This window comes from Pseudophryne corroboree, chromosome 4 (genome assembly GCF_028390025.1).
Source record: "Pseudophryne corroboree isolate aPseCor3 chromosome 4, aPseCor3.hap2, whole genome shotgun sequence".
Taxonomy (NCBI): Eukaryota; Metazoa; Chordata; class Amphibia; order Anura; family Myobatrachidae; genus Pseudophryne; species Pseudophryne corroboree.
Window position 1 is genome coordinate 212,700,867 of NC_086447.1, and position 25,837 is coordinate 212,726,703.

The 25,837-nt window shown below is 45.1% G+C and overlaps 1 long non-coding RNA gene across 1 annotated transcript in view; it reads right to left on the reverse strand.

The window, feature by feature from the left end:
• Positions 1 to 217: 217 nt before the first annotated feature.
• LOC134911270 (uncharacterized) overlaps positions 218 to 25,837 on the reverse strand; it is a 30,896-nt gene continuing 5,276 nt past the window's right edge. The window contains exons 3-6 of the long non-coding RNA XR_010176433.1: positions 21,202 to 21,388; positions 4,418 to 4,486; positions 2,270 to 2,325; positions 218 to 303 (exon numbers count right to left, since the gene is read on the reverse strand). This is a non-coding gene — a long non-coding RNA (uncharacterized LOC134911270). The remainder of the gene's footprint in view (positions 304 to 2,269; positions 2,326 to 4,417; positions 4,487 to 21,201; positions 21,389 to 25,837) is intronic.

Consider the following 25,837-nt stretch of genomic DNA (forward strand, 5'->3'; position numbering starts at 1 on the left):
CTTGTGACAGGCTTCTGTCAAACAAAGCCTTTGTTAATTTGCCTGGATCTGTCGGTAAATCACAGAACCTTCTTTTTCTATCTTACATCCTACTGTTCCACCCTCCATCACATTTTAATTTGCAAATTAAACCCTATTGTGCTGTAAAATAATAGCAGAGATGAAGAACTGAAGTGCCCTTTAAAAACTCAAAAGAAAACTGCACTGTAAATAACTGTCTGAGTTTAAATAATTATTCCATGCTCTATCATCCCACTATCAGGGTATTGTTTAGCTTGCTTCATCCGGTGTGACTCTTCTGTCCTGAAATTATAATGTTTGTTATGTTTAATTGTGAGACTTTTTATTCTTTTAATAAACTAGAATTTTGCAAACAGCACCAGCACCTACACACATCATACCCAAGATAAAAATACACGGTTTAATTGTCAAAGACGGACTACAACAAAAACAGACTTAAAGGAATATTATGCTATTCCACCAATGTTCTGTATTCTTTAAAAGGCTACATCTATGTTCTGTTAACTGTTTTAACATATACTTATACACGGCAAAGGGCTTTTACAAAATGCCAAACTTCCAATGTAAAACCTAAGCACATACAAACTTATGGAACAAGATGGCTGCATTGGCACAGCTCGAGGGGGTGATGTGAAGGAAAAAAACAGATGTCAGCGTAGAATAATAAACCAACTTAGAACTTGCAAATGTGTAGAGGTAAAGAAAAAAGAGAAAAAAAAATTACTGATATTGTCCATCCACCCATCATGGTGATAACAGTAATTTTTCTTCTTACAGCTTATTGTGTAGATAAAAAAAAATAGGATACACTCGCATTTCTGAAAAAAATATTGTCAAGGTGGCAAATTTAGCTGAGCTAAAGACAGGGCTGGCCCAAGCCTACATTTTTTGGTTAGCGAATATAGATTTTGGGGCCCCAACCCCCCCCCCCCCCCCCCCATGGATGAGGGAAAATATTATACACACAAAAGCTTAAGGCGCATTAAGCGAAATATGGGTGAAATCAACTGCCTACCATAAAGTTAAAACTTAAAGGGCAAAACCGTTAAATAAGTGTTTTCTAATTAATCTAACTAATTAATCTAACTTTTAAAAATTGGGGTCCTACCTGTCCTTTTCTGGGTCCCATTGGAATGAAGGTTCATATTAATCTTATTAATTATTCAAATATAAAAACAGACTTGACTTGGACACTACAAAACTGTTGCAAGGGGGAGGATGGGGTGACAGTGCTGCAGGGCTGTGTAGCATGCAGGACACTGCACCAGAGCTGTAACTAGACATTTCGGGGCCCTTTGGCAGAAAGTAAATTGGTGCTCCCCCTCCCATATTCGAGTAGAAGGACAGTGCGCGCCAAAGGCGCGCACCAAAAATTTAGGGGCGTGGCTTCATGGGGAAAGAGCATGGCCACATAATAGTACCAATTCACATTACACCACACAGGTAGAGCATGTTATACACATTGCACCAGGTAGAGCACGTTATACACATTGCACCAGGTAGAGCACGTTACACACATTGCACCAGGTAGAGCACGTTACACACATTGCACCAGGTAGAGCACGTTACACACATTGCACCAGGTAGAGCACACTACACACATTGCACCAGGTAGAGCACGCTACACACATTGCACCAGGTAGAGCACGTTACACACATTGCACCAGGTAGAGCACGTTACACACATTGCACCAGGTAGAGCACACTACACACATTGCACCAGGTAGAGCACGCTACACATATTGCACCAGGTAGAGCACGTTACACACATTGCACCAGGTAGAGCACGTTACACACATTGCACCAGGTAGAGCACGTTACACACATTGCACCAGGTAGAGCACGTTACACACATTGCACCAGGTAGAGCACGTTACACACATTGCACCAGGTAGAGCACACTACACACATTGCGCCAGGTAGAGCACGTTACACACATTGCACCAGGTAGAGCACGTTACACACATTGCACCAGGTAGAGCACGCTACACACATTGCACCAGGTAGAGCACGTTACACACATTGCACCAGGTAGAGCACGTTACACACATTGCACCAGGTAGAGCACGTTACACACATTGCACCAGGTAGAGCACACTACACACATTGCGCCAGGTAGAGCACGTTACACACATTGCACCAGGTAGTGCACGTTACACACATTGCGCCCAGCAGATGCCCCTCAGTAGTAATGCCCCCCAGTAGATGCACCGCTACAGAAATAAAATAAAAAAATCACAATACTTACAAAGCCCCGCTCCCGTGTCCGGCCGCTGCAGTCCTCTGGGCGTCCGCTCTTCGGCACTATGGGAGAGACGTCATGACTGAACTGATGGAACTGATGGAATGCAGTTGGAACTGATGGAATGCAGTTCCGCCCCGTTCCGGTTCACTTTAACCCCTGGTCAGTATGCACAGTTAAGGAGACACCTCAAGCAGAACCCATTACATCACTATTGCCAACAGTCATTGCAGTAGCTGGGATTAGAGAGATGCAGATGCACACTCTTAGCACTAAGAACACTGATAGTAAAAATAATTAAAATAAATCCTCACAATTAACATGGAGTATAATTGAAGTTCTTAGCACACATTTGCGCAAATATGCGGGCCCATGTACCGCGGCCAGGTGACATGCATTTCAGATCACACAATGATAAGGCCCTATTTAGAGGTAACTCCTGAATAAATTTCTAGAATGTGATAGTATTAGGAATGTTAGGGACCCATGTGATGAAGTCACCTGGCCGCGGTACATGGGCCTGCATATTTGCGCAAATGTGTGCTAAGAACTTCAATTATACTCCATGTTAATTGTGAGGATTTATTTTAATTATTTTTACTATCAGTGTTCTTAGTGCTTAGAGTGTGCATCTGCATCTCTCTTCCTCCAGCATAGTATTAGAAGCCACAGCACGATAGCACCTCTTGATATCTTTAGGAATAGGATGTGCAATCCAGGTTCCCCCCTTTTTTTCCAGTAGCTGGGATTAACCAGCTCAGGAAAGTTTTTGCAGCTATTCAGTGAAGAAATGGCTATACACTTACAGTGCCACCATCAGATGCTCCAGCAAAAAGAGGGACAGACCTGAAGGCTGGAGCACAATTGGTAGTGTGGTGAATCAGGCCGAGCGAGATAGAGAGAGCGCATCAGGGAGAGAGAGAGAGAGTGTACATCAGGGACAGAGAGAGGGTGAGTCAAAGAAAGGGCGAAAGACAGCAATGCAAGGAGAGAGAGAGAGAGAGGGGTAGGGAGGAAGGGACTTGGATAGACACTACCTGGCTAGGTATCAGCACACCACAGGTCTCTGATGGGGGCAGGCATTCATGGCATTAGGCCCCGCCCCCTTTACACCCGTGAATTGCGGCTCTGCAGTGCCCCGCTCCCGTGTGCTGGCCGGGTAGGGGCAGAGTGGGTCGGCCAGGGCAATATTTGCCACAGTGTGGGGGCCCCTGGACGACCGCCCCTTCCGCCCTGCCTGTAATCCCGCCCTGGCTGCCTGAGTCAGATGGAGCGCAGTGGAGGGACCTGCTGGTTGGTGTTGGTAGAGGCAGCCTGCCTCTACCAACACCGTCCAGCAGCTCCCTCCACTGCGCTCCATCTGACTCCACCTCAGGCACCCGGGTCCCGGCCTCACAAGTACCGCCGCCGGCTGCCCTCATACAGCGCAGCTCCCTCTCCTCCTCACCATGGCCACCTCAGCATCCGGGGGCACCTCTATTGAACTCCGTCCACGAGCCCACACACAGCATAGGAGCTGGCGGTATACAGCAGGCAGCATGGGCTGGGAGCGTGGTCTACGCTGCCGGCGCCCTCCACAGTGTAGCGCCTTACTCTTACGCGTAACCCGCGTAACGGGCGGGTCGGCCCTGGCTAAGGATTACGTAGCTGTAGAGCTGGATTAAGGGAGGGGCGACAGGGGCGGTCGTCCCATGACCCCCACACATTAGGGGCCCCCACATACTGCGTTTTGAAGAGGAGCGGGCTCCCTCTGGTATCTCAGATGTTTAGTAACAGTGGCCGCCGAGGAGCGCCTCCGTACACAGTCAGTGTCAGTCTTGCAGGATACGGAAAACCTGCGAAACAGTGACTGTGAGATGCCCATAAGATGAGACATGCTATCCCAGTGCTGCTGCTCTCCGTGAGTGATGTTAGGAGTGAGTGTAAGTGTGTGTGTGGTGCTGTGCTGCTCTCCGTGAGTGTGTGTGTGCAGTGGTGGGAGGGCGGAGGTGGAGCACCTTTGCCAGCAATTTTAGTGGAGGTAGGCGCCCACACAAACTCTGTTGCCCTGGCCCCCCCCACCAGCCTTAATCCAGGCCCTGCATAACTGTCCTGGCAACACTGGGCATGAGCAGTAATAGTTATCTTACCATTTCGCCAGGCCAGTCTCCATACCTGTGTTCATGCATGAGCCGGGCTTCCAGATTCCATATGCGCAGTGAAGCTGATTGTATGGGACTGCTCCTGGAAAATCAATTCGTATCTAAATGTGTTATATTGCAGGTCCAACTGGACATATGTTTACTATATAATTATTACTTTATAGTCCATCATATAAAAACACTCTTCATTTTAATACTGGTCAATTTCTGCTCATTTATGTCATGAATTAGTCATGACAGTGAGGGGAAATAGAGACTTTTTTATGGAACTTTTAAATTAGTGAACTTTTAAATGAGTGCCCTTGCTGGTCACTAATACTGCACACAACCCTTTTGGATCACTCCACGGACTCCCCTGGTGCTCACTCGGAGCCACGGTTATATCAGCAGCACTTGAATCAGATGCTAATTTGGGAGAGGAGCACCTTGGTCTTGAGCGGCTAAGGACAGTCTTCCACCTGGTGGAATCCCCCAGCAGGTCTGTTTGATCTGGGAGACTTCACAGAAGTCGGAGTGTCTGGTAACTGTCTCAGCTTATACCCAGCTATATATCAGACCTGTCAAACTTGACTAGTCTGGGACTTGTAGTTCCACAAACAGTGATCTTGATATTTAGACTGTATGCAAGTTATCTTTCGTAACCAATACTGGGATTCTTACAAAGGGACTTATGAGTGAGTGATCCCAGCAACTTGAAACATATTACATGCATTTTTAGAGTTTAATAGTCATATGGTTAACATTTTTATGAATTTCTATATTGTATAAGCTGTTTTTCTTACATTGTTATTAAATTGATATTACATACATCATATTATATGTGTCCTTGGTCTCTTACTGCCCTACCAGTGTTATATATCTATATAAGCACAGTTCTATACTGTATATTTTTGTTTAAGTATATTGGTCAACCTGTTCTAAAAGTAACACATGTACAGGGAATGTGCTGAAGGCATTCCACTGACAGTATATCATCTCCTGACACTGATCTACCATAACAGTTATGTCCTCATGCATGGGAGACAATCCTGTGTGTTCTCTTCTCTTATTGCTGTTATCTGATAACATAAGCATGTGGATGAGTAATTATGCAGCTAGAGTGGACTCAGCAGGCACCATCCCGACCAACCCAGCACTTCCCATGTGGAATAGCTACATTTTGCAAACCCATAGATGCCATCCCCATGTCCCACAGGCTATGCATTTGTTTACAGGAACAAGCATCTGATGTAACGAACAGCATTTAAAACAGCTGCATCCATAGACCCATACAGATATGAACCATCACAACTGCATATTTTGATGCACAATGTCTAGCTAGCTTGGCTTAATGTAAGTGAAACCGTCAGTCTCATTCAGCATTTTCCTGTATAGTTTAGATTCCACATGAGCTGCACTAACAGCAGGAGGGCAGGTTACTAACTAATATTTTTATAGAGGTTTCTTGATGTTAATAAGTACCTTTAAAGGAATTCAACTATAAACAGAGGACTGTAGTCTGGCCATCTGTGGAAATTAGATGCTTCCCCTGTATTATACAAAGGTTTAACTTCATCCAAATTTGCTTTTACTGATAATGCCCCTTCCACTGAAAATAAACAACATATTCGGAAAATGATTGCCTTTTTTTACTTTTCCATATTGCCTAATAAATTGATGTATACTGTATTTTGTATAGAGATGATCGGGTTCGGTTCCTCGGGATCCGAACCCCCCGAACTTCACCCATTTTACACGGTTCCGAGGCAAACTCGGATCCTCCCGCCTTGCTCGGTTAACCCGAGTGCGCCTGAAAGGATTTGCCCCTCTATTCTTTAACCCTCGATGTGATGGCCTCTCAGACGTCTGTGAGTGTAAACCTTTAGCCACAAGGAACATGCACAACACAAGCAGTAAAGATTCACACTGTTTATTGTTCGTTTAACATAAGTATATAAAAGAAAGGATTTAGGGCGTGTATATCCAAAGTCAATAACTAATTGGACAGAACACAAAAGGGGCTAACATAACATGATTGGCTAGGAACTGCCGCAGTGGAAGGATATGCATATATGGGCAAGTTTGTATTTCAAATAGGGAGGTTGTTCACACGGTATAAGAAAAAGATAAGAGACAAGGACAGTAGCAAGGAATGTGCTGGAACATTAAGTTCTATAACACAAGCAATTCTATGACATTGAAGCAGAGACGAGCTTTAACCCTTTCAATCCCCTCTTAGAATCATTATTGTTATACTATATGATTCTTGCAAAGCTTACGTCTTTCTGCACACCAATGGCGCAATTTTTAGCCTGAGCGGGAGTTGCAGTAATTGTTGGGCATTTTAAGAAGGGTTAATCGTTGGGTTAATGATGTTCCGTGTTTATCCTTTTCATCTAAGGCTTCAGCGGGCTTATAGCCCCATGGGGTACCTGTGTTCCAGGCAGCCGCGGACCATGAGCTGCAATCATTTCCCCAGTTATGGCCTGTAACGCAAATATAAGGTACCTCGGGGCTTAGGTTGTCTGTGGTGTCAGCGCGGATCTGGTAGTCAACAGACTTTTGGACAGCAGCTAGTTGGGGGAATTGGAAATAATCTAGTATGTAGGTTGCGGTGTATGTGGTGGAAGAGTTATACCATAGTGTCAGTTTCCCTTATTCTGAGTTATATCAACCTCAGTCATTGAGAGGGGAAAAATGGGCCAGTAGGGCTATCAAGATAGTCCCCAGGGTAAAGATAGGGGGCAGGTTCTTCATCGTTTTCTGTTCTTCTGTCTTCGCTAGGTGGGAGGTCAGGGCTGTCTGCCCCGGTTCGTACCTCACTGGAATCACTTGCTTCCCTCTCTAGGTCTGGTCTAGGAACCTTTTTTACTCGGGATGCATGGATCCAGGTAGGACTTTCCTCTGTCAGGACTGCTGTTCGGGTAACTGCTACGACCTCTGTCTCTGGACCATAGGTGAAGTCTCCTGGGCTCTTGTTCCTGGGGAGCACCTTCACCACGACTCTGTCTCTGACTTTAAAGGGGTGTGTAGGTTCCTGTGGATTCAAAGGGTTTTTACAAACAACCTCATGTTCAATTTCATTCAGTTTTGTTATCAGGGACCTGACATACTCTTCTCTTATAAATTCTAGATCTCCTTCCTGTATCATCAACGGTTTCTTAGCCCAGGGTGTGGGGAAGGGTCTACCCATTAGTATTTCAAAGGGTTCAAAGGGTGAGTATCCTAGAGTTTTCTGCGGGGTCATTCTGATTTCTGCTAGGACAATGGGAAGGACCTGCTTCCATTTGTGGAAGGTACCTCCTGTGGCCTTCCTTAGTTTGTCTTTGAGGGTCCTATTCATTCTTCCTACGACCCCTGAACTCTGCAGGTGGTACGGGATGTGAAACTTCCACTCCACCTGCAGAGCTTTTACTAAGGCCTGTGTGATTTTGGCTGTAAAGGCTGAGCCTTTATCACTATTTATTTGCAGGGGGCACCCCCATCTAGGGATGATTTTCTGTGTTAGGATTCTTGCTACTGTCTTGGCATCCTCTGACTTAGTTAGGAATACTTCTGGCCAGCGAGAGAACATATCTACAATGACCAGGGCATATTCTTGTTTACCTGTACCAGGGATATGGGTAAAATCAATTTGTAAGTGTGTAAAAGGGGTGGTGGGGTATTCAAGATGCTGGTGTTTAGCTTTATTAGGGTTGTTAGGGTTGTTCCTGAGGCAAGTGATGCATCTGCTAACATACTGGTCCACAAGTGATTTGGCATTAGTAACATAAAAATCATTGGTTAGTAGGAGGAGTGTTGTGGCTTTACTATGGTGACTAACACCATGGTAATGGGCAATGAGCAAAGGGGCACTGGACTGGGGTATACAGGGTTTCCCCTCTTTGCAGATTAATCCTGATTTAGGATTTTTTTCTGCAGAATTGGGTAAGTCCAGTCGGAGAGATCAGTATTAGTCGCAGCAGCTTGAAGTTGAGTGAGCAGATGGACGTTGTCAAGGGAGGGACATGCTCTAGTGAGTGCAATGAGTTCTGCAGCTTGCGCGGACTGATAAGGTATTGGCAGGGTTTCCAACACAGTGTCAGGGAGGGTGACAATGGCATAGCCAGCCTGGTATGTATTGTCATTGGGCCTACTACAGGAGCCGTCAACAAAAACTATGTCTGCGCCTGGTATGGGAACGGGAGACATGTCAAGTCTGGGAGAAGTTTCAGCTTCAATGGAAGCAGCACAGTCATGTAGGTCGGGTGGTTCATCCTCGGGACCTTTCAAGCCTAAAAGGGCATTGAGAATGGGTGCAGGGCCAGAAGAACTAGCAGTGTACTTGATGGTAAGGGTAGGGTTACTCAAAAGGAGTACTTCATATCCACTAAGGCGTTGTGCTGACATGTGCTGTGTGTGCAAGCCTTTAAGTATTGCCAGGACATCATGTGTGGTGTGGAGTACTGTGATGTGGCCTAAAGTGAGGGTAGTGGCCATTTCTGCAACCATTGCACAGGCTGCCAAAGCCCTGAGGCAGGCAGGCATACCTTGCACAGACACTGGCATGACTTTGGAAAAAAAATGCCACGGGGCGCAACTTCCCTCCATGAAACTGTGTGAGCACCCCCGCCATGGTTTTACAATTGTCCCTTGCATATAGATGGAAAGGTAGTACATAATTGGGGAGGCCAAGTGCCGGACTTTTCATCAACATACATTTTAAACTTTCATATGCAGTTAACATTTCTTGTGACCATTGTACAGTTTTAGGTTTGTCCTTCAGTGTGGCTTGTCTCAAAATGTTATCATAATAAGAGCAATCAGATATCCACTGTCTGCAGTAATTTACCATACCCAGGAAGGACAGTAGTTCCTTCTGGGTAGTTGGGGTGACCAGGCCCAATACAGACTGTATGCGTTGTGGACTGATTTTCCTCTCTCCCTGAGTGAGCACAAAACCTAAGTAATCAACATGCTTTTTACATCATTGCATTTTTGTTTTGGACACCTTGTGTCCACATTCACAAAGCCAGTTTAGTAATGAAACACCATCCTCTCGGCAGGCCTCCTCAGTTTGACTACAGAGCAGCAGATCATCTGCATACTGTAGCAGGACTGAACCATGGTGAGGTTGCCAGGGCCCCAATGTGGCCTGGAGACAACAGGTGCGTCAATAATCTGCACCAGGTAAGTTGTTTACCCTTAAAAGAAAAGGCAAAAAGTAATTGTGTCTGTGAATCTACAGGTATGCTGAAAAAAGGCATTCTTCAAATCAATTACAGAGAAGAACGCAGCATCTGCAGGGATTGCAGAAATGAGTGAGTTTACATCTGGAACAATTGGTGCAATTGGGACAATTAACTGATTGATCGCTCTGAGATCCTGTACAAATCTTATACTGCCATCAGCTTTGGCAACAGGGTTCACAGGAGTACAGTATGGTGATACAATATGTCTGAGAATACCCTGTTGTAAGAATTGCTGTATCATGGGGCGGAGACCTTCTATCTTTTCTGGTGAGAGGGGATACTGCATAGGTCAGAACACAAAACACTGGTTGTTGCACCGCTGTCCACTAAAAAGGGAATTTTACTTCCATTTATAATAAGTGGCAGCAGAGGTGAATCTTTACTATGACGGGTGAGTTGAATAAAGGCTGGGATACCCTCCTCCGGGCCCCGTCAGTGCGCGGGGTCTTTGGAATCTTCCCTGACTGCGGGGTTGGTTCTGTCTGTCAAAGCGTCTGGAGTTCTGATAGTTATGAGTGGGTGCAGGTTTCTTTACATCAAAACACCCTGCAGCCTCTTTCTCATACAGATGTTTTTCTTTTTTAAATCTATCGTACTATCAGAAATCCAGGAAGAGACGTTTTGCTCAACAGAAACTATGACAGAAGGTAGAAGGTTGTTAATGAAGGTGGAAATGAGTAAGCTTTCTGAGTTAAGCAAAGGTAAGCCAGCGTCATCTGTCCAGCAGTCCTTAAACCTTTTCCAAAACTCAGTAACAGACTCCGAAGGTTTCTGTTTACAAGCTACAGCGACAGGCAAAAAAGCACAGGCAAAGGAGCACGGGTTTTAAAGACTTCCTTCATATGTGTATCGCTGCGTCCTTTGCAAGCTTTGCGCAAATAAGATATACAGCCATCGAGGGTAATAGTGGGCTTGGGACAGTGTTTTACTATTATCTAAACTCTGGGTTACTGGTGCGTTAGGGATAGAGCTAGTGGACGCACCCTCCAGCAGTGGAGTTGGAGGCGATCCCATCTGGTGTGAAAGGGTTACTGCTGCCAAGAGATCTGTGTCTCCGAGCGCAGGATACATTGGAATGCAAGGGGGAGGCGAGAGGGATTTCAAAGACTTACAGTTTCTCACTGCTTCGCTTCTGTGCTGTTGGGAACTGACATTTTTTTTAATCCTCCATATAGAAAGGGTAATTACTGCCTTCCCGTAGGAATGGGTCCTGTCCTGCTTTCTCTGTCCATCCCGCTAAATTATCCACCCATGGGTTAACTAAGTAATACTCTGAGGTAGAGTTGCGGGCGACATACATCTTGCATGTCTCACCAGGGAGGGGCGGGGGATATGTAGTTTTTTTTACTCTGACTAGAGCCCATTGTCAGACAGTAATATAAATCAACAGTACAACTTTAAAAGAAAATATCTAAAATTTACAACACTCTACTTACTATACATGCATCAGCTAACCAGTTAATTAGTCATTGACAATATCACAATATTATCTGTATAGTGAGAACATGAAATCTTTTGACGTGTACGATACTTACCATTCGTACAAGATGTCAGAAAAATACAGCGTTTTAAACAGGAAGCAGGAAAAGTGTTTGAGTAAAGATATCTGGCAGACGAAAACTTACCAGCCGTCTGGACCAAATATAAGAACTTATCTCACTACAAACATACAAGAATATATAGACGATCAAATCGAGGTATTCTCTACGTTACGTATAGACCCCAGGTCTATTTTTAAGTATCCCAGATACTAACGTCACGTTATGTATAGACTCCCAGGTCTATTTTAAGTATCCCAGATACTAACGTCTTTGGAGAATTGCGCTTGGACCCTTGGTCCCTTCTCAGACGTATCTTTAAGTCCCAGACATTAAAGATGTTTGGTCACGTGTTCCCAGAACACTGACACGGATTCAGCTTCAGTGTATGACCGCAATCCCGTATGGCAAAGACAGACAATAAATTCTCTATCTTTACCATCCAGGGACGATCACTGAATCGCGGACGTAGCCCCCACTTGAAAGGATTTGCCCCTCTATTCTTTAACCCTCGATGTGATGGCCTCTCAGACGTCTGTGAGTGTAAACCTTTAGCCACAAGGAACATGCACAACACAAGCAGTAAAGATTCACACTGTTTATTGTTCGTTTAACATAAGTATATAAAAGAAAGGATTTAGGGCGTGTATATCCAAAGTCAATAACTAATTGGACAGAACACAAAAGGGGCTAACATAACATGATTGGCTAGGAACTGCCGCAGTGGAAGGATATGCATATATGGGCAAGTTTGTATTTCAAATAGGGAGGTTGTTCACACGGTATAAGAAAAAGATAAGAGACAAGGACAGTAGCAAGGAATGTGCTGGAACATTAAGTTCTATAACACAAGCAATTCTATGACATTGAAGCAGAGACGAGCTTTAACCCTTTCAGCGCCCGAACGTCATCATCCCGCTGTCGTATTCTCGCGAGATTCGTATTCTATATAAGGAGCCGCGCGTCGCCGCCATTTTCACTCGTGCATTGGAGATGATAGGGAGAGGACGTGCAGCGTTCTCTCATTTGTGTTCAGTGTGCTGCAAATATCTGTGCTCAGTGTGCTGCAAATATCTGTGCTCAGTGTGCTTGCAAATATTTGTGCTCAGTGTGCTGAAAATATCTACGTTCTCTGCCTGAAAAACGCTCCATATCTGTGCTCAGTGTGCTGCAAATATCTGTGCTCAGTGTGCTTTATTGTGGGGATTGGGGACCACCAGTATTATATAGTAGGAGGACAGTGCAGAGTTTTGCTGACCAGTGACAACCAGTATTATACGTTCTCTGTCTGAAAAACGCTCCATATCTGTGCTGCATTGTAGTATATAGTAGGAGGACAGTGCAGAATTTTGCTGACCAGTGACCACCAGTATTATATCAGTACAGTACAGTAGTCCACTGCTCTACCTACCTCTGTGTCGTCAAGTATACTATCCATCCATACCTGTGGTGCATTTTAGTTGTTGTGCGCAGTATATATAGTAGGAGGACAGTGCATAATTTTGCTGACCACCAGTATATAATATATAGCAGTACGGTACAGTAGGCCACTGCTCTACCTACCTCTGTGTCGTCAAGTATACTATCCATCCATACCTGTTGTGCATTTTAGTTGTTGTGCGCAGTATATATAGTAGGATGACAGTGCATAATTTTGCTGACCACCAGTATATAATATATAGCAGTACGGTACAGTAGGCCACTGCTCTACCTACCTCTGTGTCGTCAAGTATACTATCCATCGATACCTGTGGTACATTTTAGTTGTTGTGCGCAGTATATATAGTAGGAGGACAGTGTATAATTTTGCTGACCACCAGTATATAATATATAGCAGTACGGTACAGTAGGCAACTGCTCTAACTACCTCTGTGTCATCAAGTATACTATCCATCCATACCTGTGGTGCATTTTAGTTGTTGTGCACAGTATATATAGTAGGAGGACAGTGCATAATTTTGCTGACCACCAGTATATAATATATAGCAGTACGGTACAGTAGGCCACTGCTCTACCTACCTCTGTGTCGTCAAGTATACTATCCATCCATACCTGTGGTGCATTTTAGTTGTTGTGCGCAGTATATATAGTAGGAGGACAGTGCATAATTTTGCTGACCACCAGTATATAATATATAGCAGTACGGTACAGTAGGCCACTGCCCTACCTACCTCTGTGTCGTCAAGTATACTATCCATCCATACCTGTGGTGCATTTTTCAGTTGTTGTGCACAGTATATATAGTAGGAGGACAGTGCATAATTTTGCTGACCACCAGTATATAATATATAGCAGTACAGTACAGTAGGCCATTGCTATTGATATATTACTGGCATATAATTCCACACATTAAAAAAATGGAGAACAAAAATGTGGAGGGTAAAATAGGGAAAGATCAAGATCCACTTCCACCTCGTGCTGAAGCTGCTGCCACTAGTCATGGCCGAGACGATGAAATGCCATCAACGTCGTCTGCCAAGGCCGATGCCCAATGTCATAGTAGAGAGCATGTAAAATCCCAAAAAACAAAAGTTCAGTAAAATGACCCAAAAATCTAAATTAAAAGCGTCTGAGAAGAAGCGTAAACTTGCCAATATGCCATTTACGACACGGAGTGGCAAGGAACGGCTGAGGCCCTCATGACTAGTGGGTCAGCTTCACATGAGGATGGAAGCACTCATCCTCCCACTAGAAAAACAAAAAGACTTAAGCTGGCAAAAGCACAGCAAAGAACTGTGCGTTCTTCTAAATCACAAATCCCCAAGGAGAGTCCAATTGTGTCGGTTGCGATGCCTGACCTTCCCAACACTGGACGGGAAGAGGTGGTGCCTTCCACCATTTGCACGCCCCCTGCAAGTGCTGGAAGGAGCACCCGCAGTCCAGTTCCTGATAGTCAAATTGAAGATGTCACTGTTGAAGTACACCAGGATGAGGATATGGGTGTTGCTAGCGCTGAGGAGGAAATTGACAAGGAGGATTCTGATGGTGAGGTGGTTTGTTTAAGTCAGGCACCCGGGGAGACACGTGTTGTCAGTGGGACGAATATGGCCATTGACATGCCTGGTCAAATTTAAAAAAAAATCACCTCGTCGGTGTGGAATTATGTTAACAGAAATGCGGACAACATTTGTCAAGCCGTGTGTTGCCTTTGTCAAGCTGTAATAAGTAGGGGTAAGGACGTTAACCACCTAGGAACATCCTCCCTTATACGTCACCTGCAGCGCATTCATCATAAGTCATTGACATGTTCAAAAACTTTGGGTGACAGCGGAAGCAGTCCACTGACAACTAAATCCCTTCCTCTTGTAACCAAGCTCCTGCAAACCACACCACCAACTCCCTCAGTGTCAATTTCCTCCTTAGACAGGAACGCCAATAGTCCTGCAGGCCATGTCACTGTCAAGTCTGACAAGTCCTCTCCTGCCTGGGATTCCTCCGATGCATCCTTGAGTGTAACGCCTACTGCTGCTGGCGCTGCTGTTGTTGCAGCTGGGAGTCGATCATCATCCCAGAGGGGAAGTCGGAAGACCACTTGTACTACTTCCAGTAAGCAATTGACTGTCCAACAGTCCTTTGCGAGGAAGATGAAATATCACAGCAGTCATCCTGCTGCAAAGCGGATAACTCAGGCCTTGGCAGCCTGGGCGGTGTTAAACATGTTTCCGGTATCCACCGTTAATTCTCAGGGAACTAGAGTATTGCTTGAGGTACTGTGTCCCTGGTACCAAATACCATCTAGATTCCACTTCTCTAGGCAGGCGAAACTGAGAATGTACACAGACGTCAGAAAAAGAGTCACCAGTGTCCTAAAAAATGCAGTTGTACCCAATGTCCACTTAACCACGGACATGTGGACAAGTGGACCAGGGCAGACTCAGGACTATATGACTGTGACAGCCCACTGGGTAGATGTATTGCCTCCCGCAGCAAGAACAGCAGCAGCGGCACCAGTAGCAGCATCTCGCAAACGCCAACTCGTTCCTAGGCAGGCTACGCTTTGCATCACCGCTTTTCAGAAGAGGCACACAGCTGACAACCTCTTACGGAAACTGAGGAACATCATCGCAGAATGGCTTACCCCAATTGGACTCTCCTGGGGATTTGTGACATCGGACAACGCCACCAATATTGTGCGTGCATTACATGTGGGAAAATTCCAGCACGTCCCATGTTTTGCACATACACTGAATTTGGTGGTGCAGAATTATTTAAAAAACGACAGGGGCGTGCAAGAGATGCTGTCGGTGGATCAAAGAATTGCAGGCCACTTTCGGCATTCTGCCACCGCGTGCCGAAGACTGGAGCACCACCAAACATTCCTGAACCTGCCCTGCCATCATCTGAAGCAAGAGGTGGTAACGAGGTGGAATTCAACCCTCTATATGCTTCAGAGGATGGAGAAGCAGCAAAAAGCAATTCAAGCCTATACAGCTACCTACGATATAGGCAAAGGAGGGGGAATGCACCTGACTCAAGCGCAGTGGAGAATGATTTCAACGTTGTGCAAGGTTCTGCAACCCTTTGAACTTGCCACATGTGAAGTCAGTTCAGACACTGCCAGCCTGAGTCAGGTCATTCCCCTCATCAGGCTTTTGCAGAAGAAGCTGGAGGGATTGAAGGAGGAGCTAAAACGGAGCGATTCCGCTAGGCATGTGGGACTTGTGGATGGAGCCCTTAATTCGCTTAACCGGGATTCACAGGTGGTCAATCTGTTGAACTCAGACCACTACATTTTGGCCACCGTGCTCGATCCTAGGTTTAAAGCCTACGTTGGATCTCTCTTTCCGGCAGAGGTTCAAAGACCTGCTGGTGAGACACTTGTCAAGTCAAGCGGAACGTGACCCGTCAACAGCTCCTCCTTCACATTCTCCCGCAACTGGGGCTGCGAGGAAAAGGCTAAGAATTCCGAGCCCATCCGCTGGCGGTGATGCAGGGCAGTCTGGAGCGAGTGCTGACATCTGGTCCGGACTGAAGGACCTGCCAACGATTACTGACATGTCGTCTACTGTCACTGCATATGCTTCTGTCACCATTGAAAGAATGGTGGAGGATTATATGAGTGACCGCATCCAAGTAGGCACGTCAGACAGTCCGTACGCATACTGGCAGGAAAAAAGAGGCAATTTGGAGGCCCTTGCAGAAACTGGCTTTATTCTACCTAAGTTGCCCCCCCTCCAGTGTGTACTCCGAAAGAGTGTCTAGTGCAGCCGCTCACCTTGTCAGCAATCGGCGTACAAGGTTACTTCCAGAAAATGTGGAGAAAATGATGTTCATCAAAATGAATTATAATCAATTCCTCCGTGGAGACATTCACCAGCAGCAATTGCCTCCAGAAAGTACACAGGGACCTGAGATGGTGGATTCCAGTGGGAACAAATTAATAATCTGTGAGGAGGGGGATGTACACAGTGAAAGGGGTGAGGAATCGGACGATGAGGAGGAGGTGGACATCTTGCCTCTGTAGAGCCAGTTTGTGCAAGGAGAGATTGATTGCTTCTTTTTTGGTGGGGGCCCAAACCAACCAGTCATTTCAGTCACAGTCGTGTGGCAGACCCTGTCGCTGAAATGATGGGTTTGTTAAAGTGTGCATGTCCTGTTTATACAACATAAGGGTGGGTGGGAGGGCCCAAGGACAATTCCACCTTGCACCTCTTTTTTCTTTCATTTTTCTTTGCATCATGTGCTGTTTGGGGACCATTTTTTGAAGTGCCATCCTCTCTGACACTGCAGTGCCACTCCTAGATGGGCCAGGTGTTTGTGTCGGCCACTTGGGTCGCTTAGCTTAGCAATCCAGCGACCTTGGTGCACCTCTTTTTTTCTTTGCATCATGTGCTGTTTGGGGACTATTTTTTGAAGTGCCATCCTGTCTGACACTGCAGTGCCCCTCCTAGATGGGCCAGGTGTTTGTGTCGGCCACTTGGGTCGCTTAGCTTAGCCATCCAGCGACCTCGGTGCAAATTGTAGGACTAAAAATAATATTGTGAGGTGTGAGGTGTTCAGAATAGACTGGAAATGAGTGGAAATTATGGTTATTGAGGTTAACAATACTATGGGATCAAAATGACCCCCAAATTCTATGATTTAAGCTGTTTTTGAGGGGTTTTTGTAAAAAAAACACCCGAATCCAAAACACACCCGAATCCGACAAAAACTTTTCAGGGAGGTTTTGCCAAAATGCGTCCGAATCCAAAACACGGCCGCGGAACCGAATCCAAAACCAAAACACAAAACCCGAAAAATGTCCAGTGCACATCACTAATTTTGTAGTTTTGTATATTATTGTGTTTAATTAGCGTGCGCGCACACCTCCTTGGCAGGCATAAGAATATCACATCCAGCTGCTTTATATTTTCTTATTACTCATCCCTGCATCCAGAGATTATTACCATTTTATAGTATTATAATGGCTGTTCTGCCCAAATGGGATATCCAATTAGATATCCAATTAGAGGTGAATTATCATCGGGCGTGAAAACGTTTTTTCCCGATTTTTCCCGATGTTTAACCCGTATGTATTTTACAGGCTATCCAATTTGGTCACCTGTCAAAAAAATAATTTCCTCGCAAAAACACACAGGTTGAGTGAAACCTGTGTTTTCGGTAGAAACAGCCACATTTTTGGATGAAACAGGTGAAGCAAATCCCTGATAAGCTGCTGCGAGCCGCGGCTTAACGGGACTAATTGGGGACTAACACAGACCGCTCAGCACACATCTCTCCCCCCGCTCAGCACAGCGCAATGTGCTGATCGAGGGGGGATGACAACGGGGGGGCTGCTCACTTCACACAGCGCTGAAGTGAGCAACCTGCTAGATTGAGCCTGCATGCAGGCTCAATCTAGCATCGGCGATAGCAATGCGCGGGGCCGCGCATCGCTATCGCTGGGGTGCATACACACTGCAGATCCGTGCTTAAAATCTAAGCACTCTAGACAGATTGCTTAGATTTTAAACACGGATCTCTCCGTGTGTAACCCCCTTTATCTTTTAGAAAGCAATTGAGGGGATGTAAGGAGACCTGTAAGTTATATAAATCAGTTTATAGAGTGCCTTTTACACTTCTGTATGCTTTCGCTTTACTATACCTCATATATGAATCGCACTGGATAAATACCACAAAATGTCTGCTCTTGGGAGTTGCCACTGCAAATGAAAGAGTGTCTAGTTTTGTGGGTAGGAGCAAAAACGTGAAAAGGCAGCACAGATGGTGTAATGGTTAGCTAGAGATATACGCCGGGCCAAATCTTGGGTTTGGGGTTCTGGTTTTGGATCTGTATGTCCTTTGTGTTATGGATCTGTATTGGTTTTGCCCCAACCGCCCTTGTTGATTTTGGATCTATATTTTTTTAGAAACATCATAAAAACAGCTAAAATCACAGAATTTTGGCCTATTTTTTTGTTCCAAGCAGTATTATTTACCTCAATGACATTAATTTCACTAATTTCCAGTCAATTTTGACAACCTCATAGTTCATAATATTGTTTTCATCCATTTTAGGCCAAAGGCTTCAGCGAGCTGGCTGGTTACTAACTAACAGAGCAGCAGCACAAACATATGGCAGTTTATAGCACATCTATGAAACATTACCACACAGTAGTGCAGAATTGAAAACTTGTGCAAGATGGAATTATCCTTGGGCCCTCCCTCCTGCCCTTATGTTGGATATTAAAAAGCACATGCACAGTGTAACAAACCAAACACTTCAGTGACAGGGACTGACACTTTTGTGGCTCAAGTGCTTGGTTTGTTTGGGCCCCCATAAAACAATTTTTTGGAAGGACTACCGCAGATGCCTTTACAATCATTGTCAGGATTTGTTCCACTTCCACACATGAATCCTCAATTTCTATTGTGCACTTATCGCCATCTTTATGTGTACTGCTCCTCACATGTGCAGATGGTGCAAAAATTGTGGAAGGAGATGAAAGAGGCTTCTCTATGAGAACAGTGTGAGAAATGTCAGACTCACACATAGCTAACATGGACACCCCTCAATGTTCCTCAGGAATGTGTGACAGTTCTGAACGCAGTTTGTTCTACTGCTTTAGTACATGTTCCTTATGTACTATACATGGTGTGGCACTTTTAAGGGTGCTGTAAAATAAACACAACAAACCAATGACTGAGTGCCAATTGTTGCACAGTACAGTAGGATGGCTTTATTGTGTGATAATTACACTGCAATCAGCTGTTGCTTTTTTCTAATCAGTGATATATTCGGCTATCACCATCTTATTATCAGTGACTTCCTCCTTACGGCCTATATTAGCTAGACAGCCTAAACAGATAATGTCACTGGACAACAATTATTACTATGTACTTACACACTGCCATGCTGTAACCTGCCATTACTGTGATATGCTGCTTATAGCATGATACATAACTACAGCTCCCTAGAGGAATCTATCCTCTGTACATGTATTGTAGACATGTGCATATTGAAACCTAAGTAATTATTTTTGGTTTTGTTGATCAATTGATATCTAAGATAGTATTGTACAGATCTTGGTTTTGCTCCTGTTTACCCTGCTCCCTGTTCAATGATTTACATTACATGCAATAAACTGTATATTGGCCCTCATTCCGAGTTGTTCGCTCGGTATTTTTCATCGCAACGCAGTGAAAATCCGCTTAGTACGCATGCGCAATGTTCGCACTGCGACTGCGCCAAGTAACTTTACTATGAAGAAAGTATTTTTACTCACGGCTTTTTCTTCGCTCCGGCGATCGTAATGTGATTGACAGGAAATGGGTGTTACTGGGCGGATACACGGCGTTTCAGGGGCGTGTGGCTGAAAACGCTACCGTTTCCGGAAAAAACGCAGGAGTGGCCGGGGAAACGGTGGGAGTGCCTGGGCGAACGCTGGGTGTGTTTGTGACGTCAACCAGGAACGACAAGCACTGAAATGATCGCACAGGCAGAGTAAGTCTGGAGCTACTCTGAAACTGCTAACTCGTTTGTAATCGCAATATTGCGCGTACGTCGGTCGCAATTTTAAGAAGCTAAGATTCACTCCCAGTAGGCGGCGGCTTAGCGTGTGTAACTCTGCTACATTCGCCTTGCGAGCGAACAACTCGGAATGAGGGCCATTGATTCTAGTCGTGCTGAAGGGCAATATTTGTGTTTAAATGTATCTCTTATCATCAGGATGTAGAGACTTGTCTGTACTTTACAACATAAAATATCATTACCAATTTACCATTGATTTGTTCTTTAAGTATAAATTCCTTCTGTTTCATTCTGCTAATCCACCATTTAACATATTACATGTATGCTTGCTATAATTTCCATATAATATGCAATGCCTGTTAAGTGGACCCATCCATTACATAGGTTTACGGTAGGACTTTTTGTATGAACTCATTAAGGGGAAAAATGTATCAAACTTTGCATAGAGATAAAGTGGAAAGAGATAAAGTACCAGCCAATCAGTGTCTAGCTGTCATTTTACAGGCTGTTTGAAAAATTACTTTGATTTATCACCCCCTAACAATTACTTATATCATCACTAAGGCACAATTTCCTGCCTAGGGAACTGATAGGCTGCATGTTGGTGAAACACACATCGGGAGATACAATCTTCGAAAGAGGAGAAGTTGCCCATAGCAACCAATCAGATCCTAGTTTAAGTACATTCAATAGAATGATAGCCAGAAGTCGATTGGTTGCTATAGGCAACTTCTACACATCTTGTTTAGATGGTTTGATACATATCCCACACATGATGGTCAGGCCTACCATCTTGTAGTCCCCCGTGCTAGGGAGTGGTCACTGACAAGCATGGAAGCGCCACCTTTACAAAAACAAGTGCCTGCTAAGATAGTGGCAGGCCCCTTGTGAGCAGGTGACACTTTAATACATATGAACAGTCAGTCATTAATTCTGAAACTGCAACCACTGCAACATAATAAGAAAGCTTTAAACCATTGAAAGCAGTTTGCAGAATTCCACTTCTAGTTCAGTGTGGGAAGATCAGTCAGTATTGTAAGTGTGAGAGAGGACATTCACTACATCACTTATTCTCATTAGACATTCTATAATGCTTAACTGTTTAACTGTTGTGAGCATCTTCAGGAATTTTCTGATGCTTGGATGGCTGCTAGGTTTCTGGTTAGCAATATGGGACCTCCAATGGTATGATAGATGACTCAAAATTACTGCTTCACCGATTTACTGTCCTTCATTTCCGTGCTAACCTTGTGACATTGATGCCTTCTCAAAACACCTTGAGAGCTCTGAAACCAAGATAGCGAAACAAACATGAGACAAGCTATTAAACTATTAACTGATTGTATCAATGATTATTTCTGTTTTTTAAAGTGCTGAGGTTTTCCCTCTGAGGGGTATTCATAGCTTTGTGCTTTAGTTTATTTATCATTAGAGAGAGGAGACTCTACTGTGGACCTGCCTATATACAAAAAACAAATATAAGCCCAATAAAGTGAATGTCACGGACACATCCATGTTTTGCTTAACAAGATCCAATGTTTTTATATGTATCTTAGTCAGTATGAGAGACGTGGGTCATGTTTTTTCATTGCCCTACTGTATTCCTCATTACATTTGTATCACTCCTCCATATTGTTTCCCTATTCAGCCCTTCTTTCCTCTTTCTGTTGTGACCTTATGAATGTTGAATGTTTAGTAACACCATATGCATGTATTATTGCAATGAAAATCACAAAGGACAGCTCTTTGCAATTAGAGAGCTTCTGGATTTATGAAACGTGTGCTCCACATTGTGCTACCATTTGTGTTTGTCTACCACCATGTCCTCAATCTTGTCCTCTGTCTTATACCCTTCACCTCTTTTTGTAATCTTCAAGTTTCACTGACTCTCTCACCTTACACATTTGTTGATGTTAATGCATACACTGTACTGAAGGAAGATTTGAATCCTGCAATGATGGCTGAAAATGGGCCTAAATAGAAGAAACTCAGAAAACCTAGACTAGCTCAATCAGTAGTGTGCTATTATAGTTCTCTGCTTGTGTAGTTAAGGGCATTTCCAGCTCTGTGGTTAATTAATGGGAAGATTTATCAAGCCTTCTAAAGAGACTCAGCAGAAGTGTTTCCCATGGCAACCAATCAGATTCTAGCTATCATTTATCTAGTACATTCTATAAAATGATAGCTAGAAGCTGGTTGGTTGCCACTCCATATGTCCACCCTAGAAGTATTCATAAAGTTTCTCCCTTCATTCATTGAAAGCTCTGAGATGAAGTTACCTGATTGGATGGAGATGGCACCTGTGTGTTAAGGTACCACTGTCCCTCAAGAAAGTCCCTTACCCTATAAATATTCTCCAGGCACTGACTCCCAAATGAAGCCATGTCTAGGAGTCCTAGTCAGATTGCTTAGATTTTAAGCAGCAATCGCTCCGTGAGTACCCCCCTTTAGTGCTAGAGATGTAACAGTTGCAACACTGTAATGTAGTAGGGTGGAATCGTCATATCTAAGTGTTTGTGTATTCTGTCTTGCATATACATGCCCACACCATGCATTTTCATTATCCTTATAGTTGCGTGTGGCCTATTATGACAACAGTAGTCCAGAAATATAAATGTTCAGTTATTCTTCTTGCCATTGAGGTTTTCATTTGTCACAGGGGATACGTTCATTAGAATGGCTATCTGCAATCCTGATGAAGCCTCTTTGAGGTGAAACGCGTTGAGCGCAGAACAACGCTGCTTAGCGCTAAGAGCAGCGTGTACGGGAATCCGCCGGCAGACTCTGTACTACATCTACCTCAGGGACAGCTCTCATTTTGAACACTGCACATTGAAAGCCTCGTGGAGAAGCCATTACGAGGTATTGTACAGCCATAAATTACATGCATATTTCTCTGACGTCCTAGTGGATGCTGGGAACTCCGTAAGGACCATGGGGAATAGCGGCTCCGCAGGAGACTGGGCACAACTAAAGAAAGCTTTAGGTCACCTGGTGTGCACTGGCTCCTCCCACCATGACCCTCCTCCAAGCCTCAGTTAGATTTTGTGCCCGGCCGAGGTTGGATGCACACTAGGGGCTCTCCTGAGCCCTTAGAAAGAAAGTATATATTTAGGTTTTTTATTTTCAGTGAGACCTGCTGGCAACAGGCTCACTGCAGCGAGGGACTAAGGGGAGAAGAAGCGAACTCGCCTGCTTGCAGCCGGATTGGGCTTCTTAGGCTACTGGACACCATTAGCTCCAGAGGGATCGACCGCAGGCCCAGTCCTTGGTGTTCGGTCCCGGAGCCGCGCCGCCGTCCCCCTTACAGAGCCAGAAGCAAGAAGAGGTCCGGAAAATCGGCGGCAGAAGACATCAGTCTTCACCAAGGTAGCGCACAGCACTGCAGCTGTGCGCCATTGCTCCTCATGTACACCTCACACTCCGGTCACTGAGGGTGCAGGGCGCTGGGGGGGGCGCCCTGAGCAGCAATATTAACACCTTGGCTGGCAAAAATACCACAATATATAGCCCCAGAGGCTATATATGTGGTAAATACCCCTGCCAGAATCCAGAAAAAAGCGGGAGAAAAGTCCGCGAAAAAGGGGCGGAGCTATCTCCCTCAGACACACTGGCGCCATTTTCTCTTCACAGTGCAGCTGGAAGAAAGCTCCCCAGGCTCTCCCCTGTAGTTTTCAGGCTCAAAGGGTTAAAAAGAGAGGGGGGGGCACTAAATTTAGGTGCAATATTATATATATACAAGCAGCTATTGGGAAACTTTCACTCAGTTATAGTGTTAATCCCCACATTATATAGCGCTCTGGTGTGTGCTGGCATACTCTCTCTCTGTCTCCCCAAAGGGCTTTGTGGGGTCCTGTCCTCAGTCAGAGCATTCCCTGTGTGTGTGCGGTGTGTCGGTACAGCTGTGTCGACATGTTTAATGAGGAGGCTTATATGGTGACGGAGCAGATGCCGATAAATGTGATGTCGCCCCCTGTGGGGCCGACACCAGAGTGGATGGTTAGGTGAAAGGTATTAACCGACAGTGTCAACTCCTTACATAAAAGGGTGGATGACGTAACAGCTGTGGGACAGCCGGCTTCTCAGTCCGTGCCTGCCCAGGCGTCTCAAAGGCCATCAGGGGCTCAAAAAACGCCCGCTCACTCAGATGGCAGACACAGATGTCGACACGGAGTCTGACTCCAGTGTCGACAAGGTTGAGACATATACACAATCCACTAGGAACATCCGTGACTTAATCCCGGCAATAAAAAATGTGTTACACATTTCTGACATTAACCCAAGTACCACTAAGAAAGGGTTTTTATGTTTGGGGAGAAAAAGCAGGCAGTGTTTTGTTCCCCCATCAGATGAATGAATGAAGTGTGTGAAAAGCGTGGGTTCCCCCCGATAAGAAACTGGTAATTTCTAAAAAGTTACTGATGGCGTACCCTTTCCCGCCAGAGGATAAGTTACGCTGGGAGATATCCCCTAGGGTGGATAAGGCGCTCACACGGTTGTCAAAAAAGGTGGCACTGCCGTTTTAGGAACGGCCACTTTGAAGGTACCTGTTGATAAAAAGCAGGAGGCTATCCTGAAGTCTGTATTTACACACTCAGGTACTAGACTGAGACCTGCAGATCGTGCTGCAGCAGCGTGGTCGGTGACCCTATCACACATGAGAACATATTAAAGACGTCGTCTTATATATGAGGGATGCACAGAGGGATATTTTGCCGGCTGGCATCCAAAATGAATGTAATGACCATTCTGTCAGGAGGGTATTAGAGACCTGTCACTGGACAGGTGATGCTGACTTTAAAAGGCGCATAGAGAGACTCTGCCTTATAAGGGTGAGGAATTATTTGGGGATGGTCTCTGGGACCTCGTATCCATTACCTCAGGTTTCCTCACAGACTAAGAAAGCACTGTATTATCAGGTACAGTCCTTTCGGCTTCAGAAAAGCAAGCGGGTCAAAGGCGCTTCCTTTCTGTACAGAGACATGGGGAGAGGGAAAAAGCTGCACCAGTCAGCCTGTTCCCAGAATCAAAATTCTTCTCTCGCTTCCTCTAAGTCCACAGCATGACGCGGGGGCTCCACAGGTGTAGCCAGGTACGGTGGGGGGCCGTCTCAAAAATTTCAGCGATCAGTGGGCTCGCTCACAGGTGGATCCCTGTTTCATTCAAGTAGTATTTCAGGGGTACAAGCTGGAATTCGAGATGTCTCCCCCCCGCCGTTTCCTCAAATATGCCTTGCCGACAACTCCCTCAGGCAGGGAGGCTGCGCTAGAGGCAATTAATAAGCTGTATTCCCAGCAGGTAATACTCAAGGTGCCCCTACTTCAACAAGGACGGGGTTACTATTCCACACGGTTTGGGGTACCGAAACCGCATGGTTCGGTGTGACCCATTTTATATTTAAAATCCTTGAACACATACATAAAAAAATTCAAGTTCAAGATGGAATCGCTCAGGGCGGTTATTGCAAGCCTGGACGAGGGGGATTACATGGGATCCCGGGACATCAAGGATGCTTACCTGCATGTCCCCATTTACCATCCTCGCCAGGAGTACCTCAGATTTGTGGTACAGGATTACCATTACCAAGTCCAGACACTGCCGTTTGGACTGTACATGGCACCGAGGGTGTTTACCAAGGTAATGGCCAAAATGATGATACTCCTTCGAAAAAAGGGAGTTTTAATTATCCCGTACTTGGACAATATCCTTATAAGGGCAAGGTCCAAGGAGCAGTT